Genomic DNA, 19,279 nt, shown 5'->3' on the forward strand with positions numbered 1-19,279 from the left:
TATTGGGACATCCTATTAATAATGAATTACAATAGTCCAGTCTGGAAGTAACAAATGCATGGACTAGTTTTTCAGCATCACTTTGGGACAGGATGCTCCTAAGTTTAACAATGTTTCTCAGGTGAAAAAAGGCATTTCTAGAGATTTCTTTAATGTATGAAGTGAAGGAGATATCCTGATCAAAGATAACTCCGAGATTTCTTACAGTATTACTTGAGGCTAATACTGGTAAGTCATCAATGGTGAGAACATGATTAGACATAGTGTTTCTGAGATTTTTAGGTCCAAATAAAATAACCTCTGTCTTGTCCGGATTTAGGAGAAGGAAATTGGAGGACATCCAGGATTTTATGTCTTAAGTTTGACTAATTGATTAGTTTCTTCTGGTTTCATTGATAAATACAGCTGGTATCATCTGCGTAGCAATAGATATTTGATTGTGCTTCATAATAAAATTGCCTAAGGGGGGCATTTATATAGTAAATAGAATCAGTCCTCTGTCTGTCAATTATAGTATACATAAAATATCACTTATTACAGTTCTGGAGTTATTCTTTTTTTTTGAGTAGTGTGTAACGTGTTTACTTGTAAAACACATCAACTTCTAATATTCTCTTTATAATCTAAAAATCATCATGTCTGTGTTTGTAATTGACTGAATTATTAACCAGACCAAATCAACAAAACTGAGAACTGAGTTGAAATGGTTACTTAGGGGAGCTGCTGGTTTGTTATTTCTCCTAACCTGCACAGTAGTATGGTAATGTTTTATCTTCATTTCCTACTGACTTGTATTTCAGCCTATGTGACAAACTTTTCCAGTCTGACCTCCATTAGAGGAGCTTTTGCTATTGTACCAGGTTCAAATCCAGAGTCTGTGGGTGGTTGAGTTTAGGCAAAAAAAGACTTCTACTACTAGTGAAGGATCATAGTTTAGTTTAAATAAACACATTGTGAGAGCCTAAAAACAAAACAAAGACAAAATAAATTGACATTTTACTGATTTGAAGGGGAAAGAGGTGATACTTAATGAATAAGAAGAAATGGATATTGAACAATGCAAGTTAGTTTTAATACAATGGTTTTAATGGAATTGTTTATAACAACAGGACACTGAAAGTCATACAGTCTTATTACACAGGCTAACAGCTGAGGTTGGAATAAAATATCAATAAAAGCAACAACATCTGGTGATTACAACTATAGTAGGTGAAACAAAAGAAAAAAGAAAGAAATCCACTTTAATAAAGCAAAATCATTTTAACAGTAACATATAAAACATTTGTTGTATTCAGTTAATTGTTACAAAGGAGTCAAACTATAAGCTTCTGTCATTTCTGGATTTTGTGAACTAGAGGTTATTCAGCTCAATGTGTTTAGACGCTTGGCTCAGGATCCTCTGAATACACCATCACCCTTCATCCATTGGCTCCTCAGAATCATCTGACTCAGACTTCAGAACCTTTTTTAGGTACTGGTTTGAATCTGCTTCCTTTTCAACTCTTCAATAGATTCTCATTTCCATTTTTTTTCAGCATCCTTACAAAGTTTCCAAATATAGTAAGCAGAGGACGGCCAAACTCTATCACATTTTCGGTTTCCTGTGGAAACCCATAGGTGTATCCTGCCGTGTGCAAACCAAACACTTTGCAACGAGCATCAAAGACTGGAGAGCCTGAAGCTCCATGATACATGAAAGTGTTGTAGGTCACTACATCATCTGCTTCATTTCCACCCATCATGATGTTTTCAATGCCCTGATCTTTGATCACTTGACTGATTGAGTGAATGATGAACAGAGTGTCCATGTATGGATGTAAATGATCATCGACAGCCTGACCCCTCTTTTCGGTCTCAATGATACATGTGGGATCCATTTTTTTCACTTCTCCTTTTGGGTGACCAATGATACAGGCTTCACCCTCATGAGGCACAGGAGCAAATTCCTTCAGCAGCCCTGGTGGTATCTTTATATTCTTTTTAAATTTTATGTTGGGTTTTTGGGCCTGAGTGTTCAGCTCGAGTATGGCATAATCCAGTTTCCTATCAAAGTCAATGAATGTTGTCTTACTACTGAAGTAGTAGTAATTTGCATTTGGCTCAGGTTCGTCATAGTTAAATAGAGCAAACACGTCGATACCATTCTGTCCTTCAAGCATAATTATTAAACAAATGTGCATTAGTCAGGATAAAGTTATCAAACAGTACGAAGCCTGTTCCCATACAAACTCCCTCAACAACTACTTTACAAACCGACTGTCCCAGTTCCAGCAGCTTCTTGACTCTGTGAACTTCACTGAATGACTGTTGGATTTTTCCAAAGTTTTCTTTCCTCAGCTTCAGCTCCTCCTGATAAGAATTTTCTGTAAACCTACTCTCCATCAGTTCCTTCAGCTCTGGAAACTGCTGACGCAGTATTTCATAAATCTCCTCAGTCTTGTCGCTGCTCTTTTCCACCACAGTTTTCAAACTGATTCCACTCTGCTGGGCTGCATCTAAGATCGCTTTGGTGCCCGGCTTGTGTTCTTACCTATTTGCAGCACCTTGGTTTTCCTGTCCCTCCTCATCATTTCCCTTCCTATTCAGAGGAAGACATATCTTGAACTCTTTTTGGTCTAGCTTGTCAACCCTCTCTGAACAGCCAGTGAACACGTTTGGATTCTCATTGTCAGACAGTTCGAAGTAATCAAGGTCAATGAAGCAACCGTCACGTCTCACAGCTTCTTTCACTGTCATCCCCTTCTCTCCATACACACACAGATACTTGAACTGTCTGACAGCGGTGCTTCTGAAAAGCTCCTTTGTCTTGGTGTTGATCCCTCCCTCTCTATCAATGTAAAAGACAGAGTATTTGTTTCTGGGATGTATCATTTGGTAATGTTGGGCTTTGGCCTCTTCAACTTTTTTCTGATTTACCTGATATGATCAAACACTCACCATCACTGATTCAAGAACAAGGGAAATGTGTTGCAACAATAGACGCCCTGTCCTCTTTGCCCAGTTGAATTACTATGTGGTCATCTGAATATTTATTCATCTTTTTGTACAATTCATTAGACTTTATCACCTCCAGCACTGTGCGAGGATGATCACAGTCAATGGTGTATTCTTTATGGTCAGTGCGACTGAATTTCACTATGAAACTGTGCAAATGTTCTTCCTGCAGGAATTCAGAGGGAGATAATATAAGTTAAAGGCCCTCGTTATTATAAACAAACAGTTTTGGGTGTGAAGTGTGTAGGTTTGTGTGTGTAAGTCTACTGACCACAGAATCGCCGTCATTCTCTTACTTCACTCTAGCTTGACAGCCTGTAAAGGTCTGTACAATGAGAAAAACTTTTAGATTTTGGCCTTGAAAAAATGACCTGTGTTAATAATAAACCACATCTTAACTATCTAACAAGATCATTTTCATTCTGGTGCAGGAGTTGTAGTTACACAATACTATTACTGAAGAAATAGCAAAATATGTCTTATTTCAAAACAAAATATTTTTCTACATATACATGAGGGGTGCTTAAACTGGAGCACGATCGCCATCTGCAGCCCGGTCTGCATTTTACAGTGACTCACCTCAGAGGCTGCAGCTCCACCTGGCTGTGAAGTGCCTGTACTGGTCTCAGTGCTGCTGCCAGGATGGTTCTAATGAAAAGATGCAGAACATGAGAAAGACCTCAACACTGTTGCAACTTGCAAGTCATATATTCAACACACAAGCATACATTACACTAAATTTGCATAAAAGTAACACTGGAGTAGTTTACTAAACATTACTTAACACAATTTACAAATGTCTCAGATGATTTGACACAATTACAATTATTATTATTATTTCTAAGCATTGATAGCAGAACAGCAAGTTTTTTACTCACACTTTCCTTTTCAAAAAAGGACCTGATGTCCTTCACTCCTTCAGTTCTTCATTTGGTTGGCGGCATTTTCACCTAACACCACAATAAGGAAGTAAACTGTTTATACAAAGAGCTGGATTAACTTAAGTCATGCCTAAAATAAGAACACAGATATGATTACGTCCTTCATATTGGTGGGGATGCAACAGTTACGGCCATGTCAAAATGTAAGGATTATGAAAAGTTGATTACATGTGCAAATTTGACTAACACTAGATAAGCTACATGGAGTAAATCGGGTACTATATTGAACATTAAAGGAATATAATGTTTCTTAGTTCCTTAGTTTTTATTCTTAAATGATAAAAGAGTTGTTTATTGTAGCACGGTTGGAGAAAGCTGTTTTTCCTTCATGCAGGATGGTGACTCACAAGGACACTGGCTGTTACTCCACCCAAATCCCCAGGATGTGGCTGAAAGCAGAACTGGACCGTGTCCACAAAAAAGACAGTTTGACAGATATGGAAAAGTAAATAGCAAAGTTCAGGCATAGCTGTGTTATTAGACGTGTTTTTATTTTTTGTATTAATTAATTATTTAAAAAACTGCTGAAAACAGATCTCTCACGCATATTCATTTGCACATAAAAAATATGCACTTTGCATATTCCTTTTCACACACACACACAAAAAAAACGTTTCTGCTCTCTTGTACTTACATCTCTTGAAACAGAAACACCTATATGATAACTCTTTTCTTTGATTCTTCGTTTTTTCTTCTTGACTTTGATTTTGTTTGCTTAACTTGTAAGTTGCTTTGGATAAAAGCGTCTGCCAAATGACTAAATATAGATGTAAATGTAAATTAATCTCATTAATGTATTTAGACAATCATGGGCACACTACCATTCAGTGTATGTAAAGAAAGCAGCTTACCTCAACGTTTGTAACCCGGCTCTGTAAAATGGCGCGCTGTGTTTGAACACAGATAGATAAAGGCGGGTTGTCTAGTGGGCGGATCTTTCTTCATTGTTCTCACATGATATATTAACCCTTCTATGTCACACAGTTACAGCAAGCTGTAATCTGTCATTCAATCCCATTCAAGAAACTGATGCACTAGAATCACGTAAACACAACGCGAAAGCAAAAGGCAAAAGCAAAATACCAGCTTTTGCTCCTTTCTGACCTCACTTATTCCACCGTTTCAAATCCCTGAAAGACCCGTGATCGGATCTAATAGAACAGTTTCAGTTTCAGTTCAATGACGTCTGACTTGTTCCACATGAGGACAACTGGGAGTTGTCTTGGGAGTTTTAGTGCCACATAAGGTTTCAGAAATCTCGTGAAAAAAAGGGGGGCCAAACCAAAACAAGAAAAGATAAAAGATGCATTTCTACGGGACATACTTTATATTGATCTCAAACATAACCCAGAAAATTGCACTGGCTACAACAGACTGGTAAAAGATTTAACAGACAGCCTTTGTGCTGCAGTTCTAGTCTAGTTTGTTGTCTAGGTGAACTCCCAGGTATTTGTACCCCACTACCACCTCTACTTCCTGTGTCTGTCCATAACCATCTCCGTGGTCTTTGTCACATTCAAGGTCAGGTGAATGTTTCCACACGACTTTACAAAACACTCCACCAGACCTCTGTCTTCTGCCTCCTCTCCACAACTAACCACCCCACAATTGCAGAGTCGTCTGAGAACTTCTGGCGATGACAGGACTCTGGGTTCTAGTTGTAGATGGTGAACAGGAAAGGTGAGAGGACAGTCCTCTGGGGTGCTGCTAATGAGTAATCACATGCTCAATCAACCTTGCAGCGGTAAAACCTGTGGTCTGTTAGGTAGTAAGTAATCCAGGAAGCGTTAACCTGCATCTTTAGGAGCCTCTCTGTCAGAAGGACAATTAAAGACATTCCAATTTGATTGTACTTGACTTTTTATTCACATCACAACATACATACAGAATGTTTAGTTAAAAATGAAACAAACAAAAAACAAAACAACAGAGCAGCTATGCAGCTGACCTGACTCACCAGGAGCAACTTGGGGTTCAGTATCTTGCCCAAGGACACTTTGGCATGTGAAGTGGCAGTCAAACCACCAATCCTGTGATTGGCAGACAACTGCTCTACCTATTGAGCCACAGCCACCCCAACAAACAAGTTTTGTGACACAATGCTCACCAAATAAGGAGACAAGACAGGGGGCTTAGAGTTACCTAAAAGAGAATTTTTGCACGGCAAGATGTGTTTGGATACATGTTGTGAACTTATTTCTGTTTTGTTAGAATTCAGCTGCAAAAAAATTCAAGCCATCCAATTTTTCATGTCTTTTATACACTCATGTCAGAAACTCAGCCTTCAATGGTCTGAGCCATAAAGGGACAGTGCAGTGTCATCAGCAAAGTAATGGAAAAAATACCATGTTTATGGATGATATCAATCATTCAATCATTATCAATGAAACAACCGTCTCTTTGCAGAGCTTCTTTCACAGTCATCCCTTTTCTCGGCATAAACTCACAGATACTTGAACTCTTTGAAAATATTATTCCTAAAAAGCTTCTTTGATGTGGTGTTTTTTCCTCCCACTGTATCTATGTAGAAAACAGAATATTTGTCTTTTGGATGTACTGTGTAATCTGGAAGTTGGACCTCTTGAACCTTGATCAACTTTTGCTGTTTATCACTTGATGATCGGATGATCAGCAACTTATACTTTCCGAAGCAAGAACAAGGAAAATGTGTTGCAATGGCAAATTCCTCGTCTGCTTTTCCCAGTTGAATCGCAATGTTTTCATCCGACCACTTGTTCTCCATCTCCTCTTTGTGCTTCTCAGTTGATTTTATTGCTGCCAGCACTGTGCGAGGTTGATCACAATAAAGGGTGAATTTATCATGATCTTTACGATCGAATTTGACACTGAATAAATGTGAATGTCAGCCCTGCACGAAATTAAAGTGAAAACATCAAAATGACATCTTTGTGTAATGAAATGCAGTCTACAAATGAGTGACATTAAACTGACCATAGTATCACTAAGATCCTCTTTCTTCACGTCCACTCCACTGGGTGTCTGCAAATGAGAAACAATTATAAGTTATTTAAGTAATGTTTTTGAAGAACAATGTTCAGTGCTATGAAAAAGTATTTGCCCCTTTCCTGTTTTTTTTAATGTTTTACCTTTGGGTCAAAAGTTTACAGGCTTTGCCTGTAATAAATCAAATCATCATTTAAAAATGCATTTTGTATTCAATTAGCCTTACTCCAGAGTACTATATAGAATTACATGAGATTTTTTGTTTCCTTCTGCCATTGTTTGGGGTTCAGTGATAACAGCTCTCTCTTCTGTAAAGGTGCAAACAAAAGAACTGAATAATTTCAAATTAACCCTAATAAAACACTCATACTGTATGAATAGATGTGTTAGAGATAGAGTCACTAGAATCATTCCATACTTGAAGTGAAGTGATTGTTTCCTGATATAGGTAAATTGATTAAGCCATTGTAAGGGAAAAAATCATTCTAAAGTTCTTACATGCCACAAAAATGAATGTTTCAAATGAAAGAAATCAGTAATTTGATAAAAATAATAATAATAATAATTCTCTCACATTTATTTCAACACTCTCAATGTTCTGTGGGTTTATTTTCTTAGTCAATTGTTAAAAACTGGTATTATTATGTTTAAAATCTACAATCTATAGGTTTTCAACACTGTTATCATTTTTTTTAAATTGGTTGGAGATAAAATAGAAAACAGAAAAGAAAAGAAAATTCAGACAGATGGATTGATTGATTGACGCTTTAAGGCGCTACATGAAATTCGTATTACAGCCAGCTGGAACAAATAGTATCTGTGGTGTTCAGCAGTTTTTTTTTCTGTCTTGAACAATGGACAGCACACGCTTTCCCCTGTCCACTGTCAGAAATTAATTATCTAAAAGACAATGGAAAAGGCACTTTATTACATTATGTATTTCTAAAGTATCTTCACTAGATGTCCGATGTGTCCATCAAATCCTACATAATGAAAACCAGTCTAGTCCGGTCCAACTCTAAGTCTTCTTGCTGAACATTTAGGTTTGGGTACTTTTTATCTAAGTAAAAGTACTGTAGATCTGAGTAATTTTTCAATTAAAACTAATTATACATAATTTGAATAGGTGCTTCTTGTCATGGAGTACTTTTTAAAGGCAAGTACTTAGTAGTTTGTGTTCGGCAACCAGGATGATTTCAGGCTGAGTCAGCTCAGATACACATATGGCAGCCATGTGGAGGGTCCTGGTAGGAGTTTGTCTCTCAGAGGTCTGGAATGATTAAAAAAGAAAAAAAGTGATACATACAAAACACATTGTTTGTATATTTTAAATGTCATTAGTTTAATTGCTGTAAACACTTTTAGCTGCAATGTGTACTGAGATGTACTAGATCTGAATTGTATTCAAGCAAAGCTGATACCAATAAATAAATACCTAACAATATAAATTGTATTGTTGGTGCCCTATCTGATAAACTTTGTTGTAAAGACATACAAGAACCACTTGTGCACACAGGTTACTCCTTGGTGGCACAAAATTGACCTACAAAATATTAACTGAATCTGACCATAACAGATATAGGAAAATTCGGTTTATGCTTCTTTTTGTAACATAATTAAATTCATTTTTTTATATAATAGCAAAAGCATCTCAAGACACATTTACATATAAGGCTAAGTCCTTACTGAATTAGATAGAAAATGAATGCTATTGTACAGAATTATAGATATAACTATATATGTTTGAGATAGAAAGAGAGAAATACATAGAGATACAGTGAGGAACAGAAGCATTTGAACACCCTGCAATTTTGCAACTTCTCCCACTTCGAAATTATGGAGGGGTCTGAAATTCACGTTGTATGTGCATTCCCACTCTAAGAGACAGAATAAAAAATTCCCGAAATTCCAGGAAATCACATTGTATGATTTTTAAAGAATTTATTTGTCTTGCACCGCTGAACTTAAGTATTTCAACACCTGGGAAAATCATATAAAAATCACATAGATCTATATATATATTTTTTTTTTGTTTGTTTTTTTTTTGTTTTTTTTTCCTGAAGTTTGCATCTTTTATAGGTGTATGTTTTTCAAGGTTCAAGATTTAAGATACAATAAACTTTATTAATGCTTTATGATTCAAAAATTTAAAACAAAGATAAAAAACTCTCTCAAACACCATGATCTGAGAGGGTAGAACTTAATTTCCTAAACCAGTTACTTAGAAACTGAAAAGAAAAGAAAATAAATTAATAAAAAGACATGAGAAAGAAGAGAGCAACTTAAACAGGCTACAGCACAGTTTGTGCTTAATGCTAAAGGCTGAAAGAAAAGCTGCTAATACAGTTTAATTCCATACACATCCTTTCTGACTGTCTAGCCAGGATAGAGAAAGGTGTTCTATCTCTAACTAAAGTGCTGACTCACAAAGACACATAGTTAATTCACCCTAATTGTCAGAATGTGTTTGAACACACATTATGGATTAACACTAACTGTATGTAACAATAAATGATTACAAGTGAAAATAAAATTTAAACAAAAACTTTCAAATGAAGATGAGATCTCACTTATAAATTCATAAAATGAATACCTCGATAATTTACCCTTACGTGCACATAATAGAAGAAAACAAATATCTTACCTCAACGTTAATCACCTGGATCTGAATATCCTCAGCTTTTGAGGTGGGGCAAAGCACAAACACGCTCTGACTTGTAAACAGTGTCCCAGTGTGTTTCTCAATACAGAGTACAGGCCGTATGGTACATACTCCCATACTTGGAAGTTCAGACTTGGTGCCTCAAGAGTTAAGAGTGAAACATATTCCTTTTAATGCCTGCTTCTTTGTCCAGCCCTTTTTTTCCAAGAAACTAATCTAAGAATCAGAATTGGCTTATTGGCCAAGTTTGCACAGGACAAGCAAGAAATTAGATATGGTCTGACTCCATCTTTTGTACCCTCTGGTTGCATGACACGTTCATTATTTACACACTTAATCGCAATTATTTAAATAACAAATACCTCTGTAGATACCCCAAGCATAGCTCAGCTTTCTGAGTATGGCCAGGTATGATGATTCCCCATATCCTGAACCTCTACTCTGGTACAGGGAAGAGAATCAATGTAAATCTTGCAGCACATTCTTTCAGGATGTAAGGCAGCTTTGATACAGGGCTGGGCCCTGTGCAAATCTGCTGTCCTTGAGGCACGAGGACTGGAGGCAAACAAACATGCCCAGTAACATCTCTGTTGGATCTAAATTCTGCTATTGATTCCAAATGTGCCTCAAGTTTTTTTTTTTTTTCCTTTGGTTATTTTCATTTTAACTGCTTTATGGCTCCTGCAAAACAAAGATACCCTCACCTGCTTCTAGTTGGGCTATCTGTGGAGCTGTACAGATTTTCACCAATAGGTGACAGTAACCACTTTGTAATGTAAGTGATTGGTGCAGCCAGTGTAACCATACAGCAGTCATGATAACAGCCCAAACGGCAGCTTGCACTAATTTTAAACCGTTCTGGTTGTCCAGCCGCTTTTCTGTGTGAAGTTTTCTCTGTGGCTACCCTGGCTTCCTCCTTCCAAAGACATGCATGTTAAGTTTATTAATTGCTGTCATAAATTGGCTTTTCCAACCGCTGGTTGTCTAAGTTGTGTCCCATTAAAAACGTGGGCTACGTAGACAAATAGTCTAACTGAAAACTGGCTGCAGCAGGATGAATATGTCTGTCTGAAAGTGTAGTGGTAACATCACCGCCTCCCATGTGGGAGACTGGGGTTCAAATCCCAGCTATGGCTACCTCCAGTAGGGGTCCTTAGGCAAGACCTCCTCACGCTGCCCTGCCTACCCTTGTAACTTGTAATGACTTGTAAGTCGCTTTGGATAAAAGCGTCTGCTAAGTGACTGTAATGTAATGAAAGAGTCCTCCCCACAGGTCGGGGTGAAGGAGTAGCAGCAATCTTCCACTCAAGTTTATTAATCAACCCCAGACCTAAAAATTGTTTTCTCTGAAAAATCTGGAAAAGTCAAAAACCAGTCCTGTTTGTTATTGTGTACCGTCCTCCTGTCGCTTACTCTGAGTTTTGAACTGAATTCTCAGACTTTCTATCTGATTTAATTCTTAGTGTAGATAAAGTCATTATAGTGGGTGACTTTAATATCCATGTAGAAGTTGATGATAACTACCCCAACACAGCAACAGCCGTTTTGTTACAACTCTGGTCCAATCTTGAGGAAAGGACACAGTTAAAACAGGACTTCCATTTGCTGTTTCTCTAACTGTACTCTCACAACATTTTCCCACTTTCAGATGTTGCATGCAGCAGGAGACAGACAAAGCCGAGGAGCTGCTATGGCACAAATCAGAGCACATTAACAATGATGGTGTCTGGTCTTAACCGGATAACAAATTGTCTAAGCCTAACCATTCCAGATGGCTGACATCATGTTGAAGAGGAAGGAGTGTGTGTAGACGTCAACACACTCACAAGTTTTCAGTTTATGCCCCAGACTTTTGTGTGAGATTTTTTTTATATATGCTGTTTAAATGCATTAAGTAAATTAAGTTTCAGTCATAAACTAAATTAACAATGAATGTTCCCACAGCTTTGTTCCCACATCAAGAGGCTACACAAAAAGTCACAAAGGTCATTGTGTGACGGTGGTCCTGGTTTTACAAAAGGGACTTAGTCCAGTGTGAAAAACCCTAGTTTGTTGACTCTGTGTTGCAATATTGTGCAAATCTCTCTGCCAACATTTCAGATGTGACTTCACAGGTTAAAATAGCACTGCCAGTTCCAGCCAGTGAAGTCATGCATTCAACACCAGGTGCGTTTCATGTTTGACACAGCAGTAGAGTAAGAAAGGATGACCTGCTTGGGTGCATGTCAATCACTGTAAGGAGGTGCCAGAGGCATTTATCGTACACTACCCACCCACGATCATAATTTAGTGGATACCCATGACACCCCTTCAGTCAATCAGGGTTTTTGTGTTAAACACTGCTTTTTGTATTGTTGACATTGTTGATAGTGATGAAGGAGCAGATGTTTTTAGAATAGATATATTTGACCTTGGAGAGGTAGAGTGCGAGTCAATACTGCAAAGACAGGGAGTGTAGCATAGTCTGGTGAGAAAGTGATTGAGGCTTTGATAAATAGCTGTGTAACAGTTCTTTCTTCATTAGCTGAAACAGCTCATAAGACTGTTGTGCTGTATAACTCAGTTGTGGTTCTCATGTCTTTTATACTTTGTAATAAACCACTTAAAAGGTCTCAGTAGAAATTTGTTTTAATTCCACAATTGTTAGTATTTATGTAACTAGTTCCAAATCCGTTAAACAAACTTGGTGCCAAATGAAACTCATAAAAGACAAATCTCTTAAGATGTAATTACATTATTTATTATATATCAAATCCATACAACTTAACATGAGAAAAGTTACAATACTTGGCTATTACTTTGTCACCGAACATTTCACAAACAGCTGAAACAAACAAAAAAAAAAACAAAAAAACTGTACTACCAAATAAAAATAACTTACATCTGATGACTACATTTACAGTTTTGATTTGACTGACCTGAACATCCTGTCAATACCAAACTGAACTTTACCTGCTCCTCTTGTAGTATGACTGTTCTCTTTTTTTCAATTAAAAAGTGAAATTCTCATATATTCTTGATTTATTACATAAAGTCAAAGATTTAAACTCTGTTTTTGTTCAGTTTTTTTATCATTACTACTCAACTTATTTACAACACAAAAATGTCCAACTGAAGTACAATCAGATTAGTTATTGAATACTCTCAATATGAATGAATCTATGCAACTAGACATATTTAAAAAATATGCTAAGGGGTCTCTGAAGATCTAATACTAATCAGTCTCCATGGACTCATCATCAACATGAGCCACCTTGTGGTCCAGCTCCAGCCCACAGATCTTTTCTAGGTCTGGGTTTCCTTTTGCTTCCTTCTTAACTGTTTCCAACAGTTCATCATACCCATTTTTTTTCAACCTACTGACAAAGCTTTCAAATATAGTAAGCAGAGGTTGGGCATACTCAATCACACTCTGTGTCTGGTTTAAATGCTTATAGGGAAATCCCCCAGTGTGCAAACCAAAAACTCCCCCATCGCCATCAAACACTGGAGAGCCAGAAGATCCATGATACATGAAAGTATTGTAGGTAGCTACTTCTTCTGAGTTCTTTCCACCCAACATTATACTGTCAATGTCATTGTCTTTTAGATTGTTAATGATTTTGTGGAAAATAAAGGGATATAACCTTTCTATGACTTTCTGTTTTCTAATCTGTTTCTCAATGATACAAGTAGGATCCATTTTTTTCACTCCACCTTCTGGGTGACCAACGACACAGGCTTCACCGTTCTCAGGCATCGGGCAAAATTTCTTCAGGAGCCCTTGTGGTTTGTTTTGGTCAATTTCAAGCTCAAGTATGGCATAATCTAGTTCATCATGTCTTAAATCAACTATACCTCTAACTTTACACTTTTTCCACTCAGCAGCTGCTGTAGGATCTTCAACATTGAACACAGCAGTAACATTTTCCTCCAACGGTTTCATTAACATATCTGCTGGAAAGTTAACCATTGTAAACAAGTGGCCATTTGTCAAGACATAATTATCAAACAGCATAAAGCCTGTGCCCTGAACTGCTTGAGAAGAACAATGTACTTCCAAATAACAAACTGACTCACCCAGTTTTAGCAGCTTCCTGACTCTGTGAACTTCACTGAATGACGACTGAATCTTTCCAAAGTTTTCTCTACTCAGCTCCTGCACCAGCTCCTGATATGAATCATCAGGGAATCTACTCTCCATTAATCTTTTCAGACGCGGCGTCTGCAGACGCAGTATTTGGTAAATCTCCTCAATGTTGCTGGACTGTGGAGGAGCCATTTTTTTTCTCCACACCTGGTTTACTTCTGTTTTCACACTGATTTCACCCTGTGGTGCTACATCTGAGCATTGCCGTGTCTCCTTATATTGCCCCTCTGACTTCTCTGGTGCCTTTGTTTTTTCCTGCTGTGATTCTTTTTCTTTTTTAATTTCCCGTGAAAGACATATTTAACATTTTTCTCCATGTAGGAGGTCAACCTTTAGAGTAAGTTCAGTCTTAGACTCTGGATTCTCATTGTTAGATAGAGTGAATTTGTCAAGATTATCAATGAAGCGACCGTCTCTTTGCAGAGCTTCTCCCACAGTCATCCCCCTCTCTCTATAAACACACAGATACTTAAACTCTTTGAATATATTATTCCTAAAAAGCTTCTTTGATGTGGTGTTTTTTCCTCCCACTGTATCTATGTAGAAAACTGAATATTTGTCTTTTGGATGTACTGTGTAATCTTGAAGTTGGACCTCCTGAACCTTTTTCAACTTTTGCTGTTTATCACTTGGTGTTAGGATGATCAGCAACTTATACTTTCCCAAGCAAGAACAAGGAAAATGTGTTGCAATGGCAAATTCCTTATCTGCTTCTCCCAGTTGAATTACAATGTTTTCATCCGATCACTTGTTCTCCATCTCCTCTTTGTACTTCTCAATTGATTTTATTGCTGCCAGCACTGTGCCAGGTTGATCACAATGAATGGTGTATTTATCATGATCTTTAGGATTGAATTTGACTTTAAATGTATGTGAATGTCTGCCCTGCAGGAAAGTAAAGTGGAAACATCAAAGTTACATTTTTGTGTTATAAAATGATGCAGTCTGAAAAAATACTGTGTATGTTGTGTGATACTAAACTGACCATAGTATCACCAAGGTCCTCTTTATTCACTTTCACTTCAATGGGTGTCTGCAAACGGGAAACAATTAGTTTGTAAGTAATGTTTTTGAAAAACAATGTACAGTGCTGTGAAAAAGTATTTGCCCCTGTCCTGATTTTAATTTTAATTTTTGACATTTTTCCTGTAATAAATTGAATCAAAATGTAAAAACTGCTTTTTGTATTTACTTATCTTTGTGTAACGTTTGAAATTTGTTTGATGATTTCATTGAAACATTTAAGTGTGACAAATGTGCAAAAAAAAGAAACAACAAATACAGCACTGACATATTATTTTTATGGTTTATATGATTTATATGATTTCCTGCAGTATACTATATAGAATTACTTACATGAGATTTGATGTATCCTTCTGCCATTGTTTGGGGTTCAGAGATAACAGCTCTCACTTCTGTAGAGGAGCTAACAAAAAATATGAATAATTCCAAATTAACCCTACTATAACACTCATACTGCATGATAGTTTAGTTGAGTCACTACAATCATTCCATTGATTGAGCCATTATGAGGAAAAAAAAAATTCTAAAGTTCTTAAATGCAACAAAATGAAATAATTGCTAAACATATTTGTCTTTACACACCAGATCAGTCACAGGACTTACTGCTGGAAAACACTATTAGCAATGTTAGAAATTATTTTGAATGGGGTTTTCACTAGTTCTGGGTTGACTTCAGTTCAGTGGCTCCAGTGTGTCATTGAGCTTTTCTTTCTTTTTGCCTGACCCCAAAAAATCACCCAGACTAAGAAATGATGAAAAAGAAACAAACAAAATAAAAACACAGTCTAACTAATTAATTCAGTATTACAACAGTCATTATTTTCTAAGTGGTACAAAAAAATGAAAATCAAAAAGTCGTTTGATTTTATATTTTAAGAAATCCTTCTCTGACATTGCATCTAACAGAGCCCACAGAACCATAATTAACACAATTTATTGTCTTAACTTTTGACAAGCAACTTCTAACAGTAGTACTGTTTTTGGAATATCTAAAACAGTGGCTCCCAACCTGGATAGCTGGAAAACAAGCAGGACAGTGTGCGTTGAGGGTTGGGAACCACTGAACTAAGATATATAGTTCTTCAACAGTGTGATCAGCTCTTTCATATTTTGCTAAAGATAGAAGAAAGAAATTAAAATATAGACAGATAGCTCCAAACAAAACCAATCAATAATCACATTTTATCATTAAATGTTTATGTATAAAACTAGTTACAAACTGGTTTCTTTGTAGTATTGTAGTACAGTATTGTTCAAAATGATAGCAGTACAATGTGTCTAACCAGAATAATCCAGGTTTTAATATATTTTTCATTGCTACATTCATAAACAAGTTACCAGGTGATGCAGTAGATTATCAGAAAACAAACAAGACCCAGCATTCATGATATGTTGATAATTGGTCAATTGGCTAAAGGGGTGTGTCCAAAAAAAATAGCAGTGTGGCATTCAATCAGTGAGGTCATCAATTTTGTGAAAAAACCGGTGTGAATCAGGTGGCCCCTGTGTAAGGATGAAGCCAGCACTTGTTGAACATGCATTTGAAAGCCTGAGGAAAATAGGTCGTTCAAGACATTGTTCAGAAGAACAGCGTACTTTGATTAAAAAGTTGATTGGAGAGGGGAAAACCTATTAAGAGGCGCAAAAAAAATATTAAAAAAAATATATCTAGCCTGTTTAGCTAAAATGATCTGCAATGCCTTAAAATTGAGAGCAAAACCAGAGAGATGTGAAAGAAAATGGAAGACAACCAACAAAATGGACATTAGAATAACCAGAATGGAAAAGGCTCAGTCAATAATCAGCTCCATGATGATCAAAGACAGTCTGGAGTTACCTATAAGTACTGTGACAGTTAGAAGACGTCTGTGTGAAGCTAATTAATTTTCAAGAATCCCCCACAAAGTCCCTCTGTTAAAAAAAAAGGCATGTGCAGAAGAGGTTCCAATTTGCCAAAGAACACATCGACTGGCCTAAAGAGAAATGGAGGAACATTTTGTGGACTAATGAGAATAAAATTGTTAGAAAAAAATGTTCATACAACTAAATATTAGTGTAGTGATTCACAGGATTACTAAATCCTAGAAACAAAAACATTGTTTTGAGTTTGTACAGTCAACGGCAGAGACTGCTATTTTTTTTAACGCACCCCTTTCAACAAATTGCCCAATTGCACAGCCTTAAAAGCATGCATATCGTGAATGCTTGTTGATGCATGTTTTCTGAGAATCTACCGCACCTACTGGTAACTTGTTTGTCATGTCGCAATGAAAAATATACTAAAAACCTGGATTATTCTGGTTAGTCACACTGTACTGCTATTATTTTGAACAATATTGTACATATGTTTACAGAGAAAGAGAAAATTACATTATTTAATCTTTTAAAGCACTAAACGTGCTAGATGAATATTTTATTGCAGTCCAGCTGATACAAATAGTATTTGTGGTGTTTACCAATTTTGTGTTTACAAAGTTGTCTTGGTAGCTTTAAGGGCACAGATGATTCTGGTAATCTCGGATGTGACAAATTAGGCCAAACCACAAAATAGAAGATTTAAAAAGGTGCCTGTCTTTAAAACCAACAGGGAAGTGAAGGACATGTAATGGAAAGTTGTCTTCTCTTAGCTATTGAGACAGAGCCTTTGTTTTTGCCACATTTTTTACTTAGCTTCCACACCTGCACATGTGGAATTTATATATGTATCATAGCTAAAGCAAAGAAATTGGTCATTACTGAGTTCCCAAAAGCTGAACAGTGGTGAAATAAGTTAATTTAAGGTAGGACACACAATTTGCAACAATTATTGAGTACAAATGGATGTTAGTGCTACATTTGTAGAAATTCTTTCGAAGAGTTCATATGTTCATCTCATTCACATAAATGGGGAGGAGGGGTCTCCTTGAATCCAAGGAATTTCAAGACATATAGGAAATGTAATGACTGCCATCTAAGAATGGGCCTGAACCCTTCCTGTACAGATACAGATGACTGAAGATGCTGATGATCTGCTAATGTTCCATAAACACAACATCCCACTCTCTCTGCAGAACAACAGAATTTTCTGTTTGTGTTCAGCAACCACAGTCATTTAATAAAATGTCAGCCAAGATACAAGTTAAACCATATGAAATGACCACCCATACATCCTGTAAGAGGGGGGATGACAACAAAAAACGTTCTTACTGAATGCTCTTGCTTTACAATCCATCTTAAGAAATGTGTGTGTGGTGTAGAACAGAATTCAGACATGCAGACAAATGGCTAGATATGAGAATTAATCTTATTAAACTAACAAATAGGTAAGAGCCTTCCAAGTTATTTTACCCAAACTGATGCAGTGAGTAGTTTCTCATTCCTGAAACAACCATGTCTGAAGGCACAGCCTGTGGTCGTGGAGAAGATGTTAATCTGTTTCAGAAGGCTCAAATTGTTGGCATGAATCAAGTAAAGAAAGCATCTAAAGAGACTGCAGTAAACTACTAAAACTGGGTTAAGAACTGTCCAGTGGAAGAAGGTCATGTGGTCTGATGAGTCCAGATTTACCCTGTTCCAGAGTGATGGGAGCATCAGGGAAAGAAGAGAGGCAGGTGAAATGATGCACCCATCATGCCTAGTGCCTACTCCACAAGCCTGTGGGGGCAGTGTTATGATCTGGGGTTGCTGCAGTTGGCCAGGAGTGAGCCAACCTTGAGTCCAATCAGTGTGATGATATTGGGTGTGCTGCTGAAAGCTGTCCTGCTCTTTAAAAACACACACCAATTGGGTTTGCAGGTTTCAAGAAGCACTGCCTGATGTGAACCATGCCTCACAGAAAAGAGCTCTCAGAAGACCTACGACCAAGCATTGTTGACTTGCATGAAGCTGGAAAGGATCACAAAAGTATCTCCAAAAAGCCTTGATGTCCATGTGTCCACGGTAAGACAGACTGTCTACAAATGGAGAAAGTTCAGCACTGTTGCTACTCTCCCTAGGCGTGGTCGTCCTGTAAAGATGACTGCAAGAGCACAGCGGCAGCAAATCAGCCCCAAACCATGATGCTTCCTCTGCCATGTTTTACAGTGGGGATGAGATTTTGATGTTGGTGTGCTGTGCCTTTTTTCTCCACACATAGTGTTGTGTGTTTTTTCCAAACAACTAAATTTTGGTTTGATCTGTCCACAGAATATTTTGTCCGTAGTGCTGTGGAACATCCAAGTGCTCTTTTGCAAACTTCAAACGTGCTGCAATATTTTTTTTGGACATCAATGGCTTCCTCTGTGGTGTCCTCCCATATACTCCATTCTTGTTTGATGTTTTCCTTATTGTAGATGTGTCAACAAAAATGTTGCATGTGCCAGAGATTTCTGTAAGTCTTTAGCTGAGACTCTAGGACAGGGGTGGCCAACCCTGGTCCTCAAGAGCCACAGCCCTGCATGTTTTCCAACTATCTCAGTCCTACCCTTTGCTGATTACATGGATCAGGTGTGTTCAGCCAATCAGAAGCAGGAAATGCAGAGCTAGTTGGAAAACAATCAGGACTGTGGCTCTTGAGGACCAGGGTTGGCCACCCCTGCTCTAGGACTC

At 37.3% G+C, this 19,279-nt stretch overlaps 1 long non-coding RNA gene and 2 pseudogenes across 1 annotated transcript; all 3 read right to left on the reverse strand.

Annotated features, from left to right (window-relative positions):
* Nucleotides 1–1,389: 1,389 nt before the first annotated feature.
* LOC113168745 lies at nt 1,390–4,070 on the reverse strand (annotated as a pseudogene).
* Nucleotides 4,071–6,254: 2,184 nt separating this feature from the next.
* Nucleotides 6,255–8,171, reverse strand: LOC113168471. The gene is made up of 3 exons (XR_003299438.1): nt 8,064–8,171; nt 6,888–6,935; nt 6,255–6,719 (listed from the first exon to the last, which is right to left on the reverse strand). It is a non-coding gene; the product is annotated as an uncharacterized LOC113168471 (long non-coding RNA).
* Nucleotides 8,172–12,305: 4,134 nt separating this feature from the next.
* Nucleotides 12,306–15,110, reverse strand: LOC117153104 (annotated as a pseudogene).
* Nucleotides 15,111–19,279: the final 4,169 nt, after the last annotated feature.

This window comes from Anabas testudineus, chromosome 18, assembly GCF_900324465.2.
Source record: "Anabas testudineus chromosome 18, fAnaTes1.2, whole genome shotgun sequence".
NCBI classification, from domain to species: domain Eukaryota; kingdom Metazoa; phylum Chordata; class Actinopteri; order Anabantiformes; family Anabantidae; genus Anabas; species Anabas testudineus.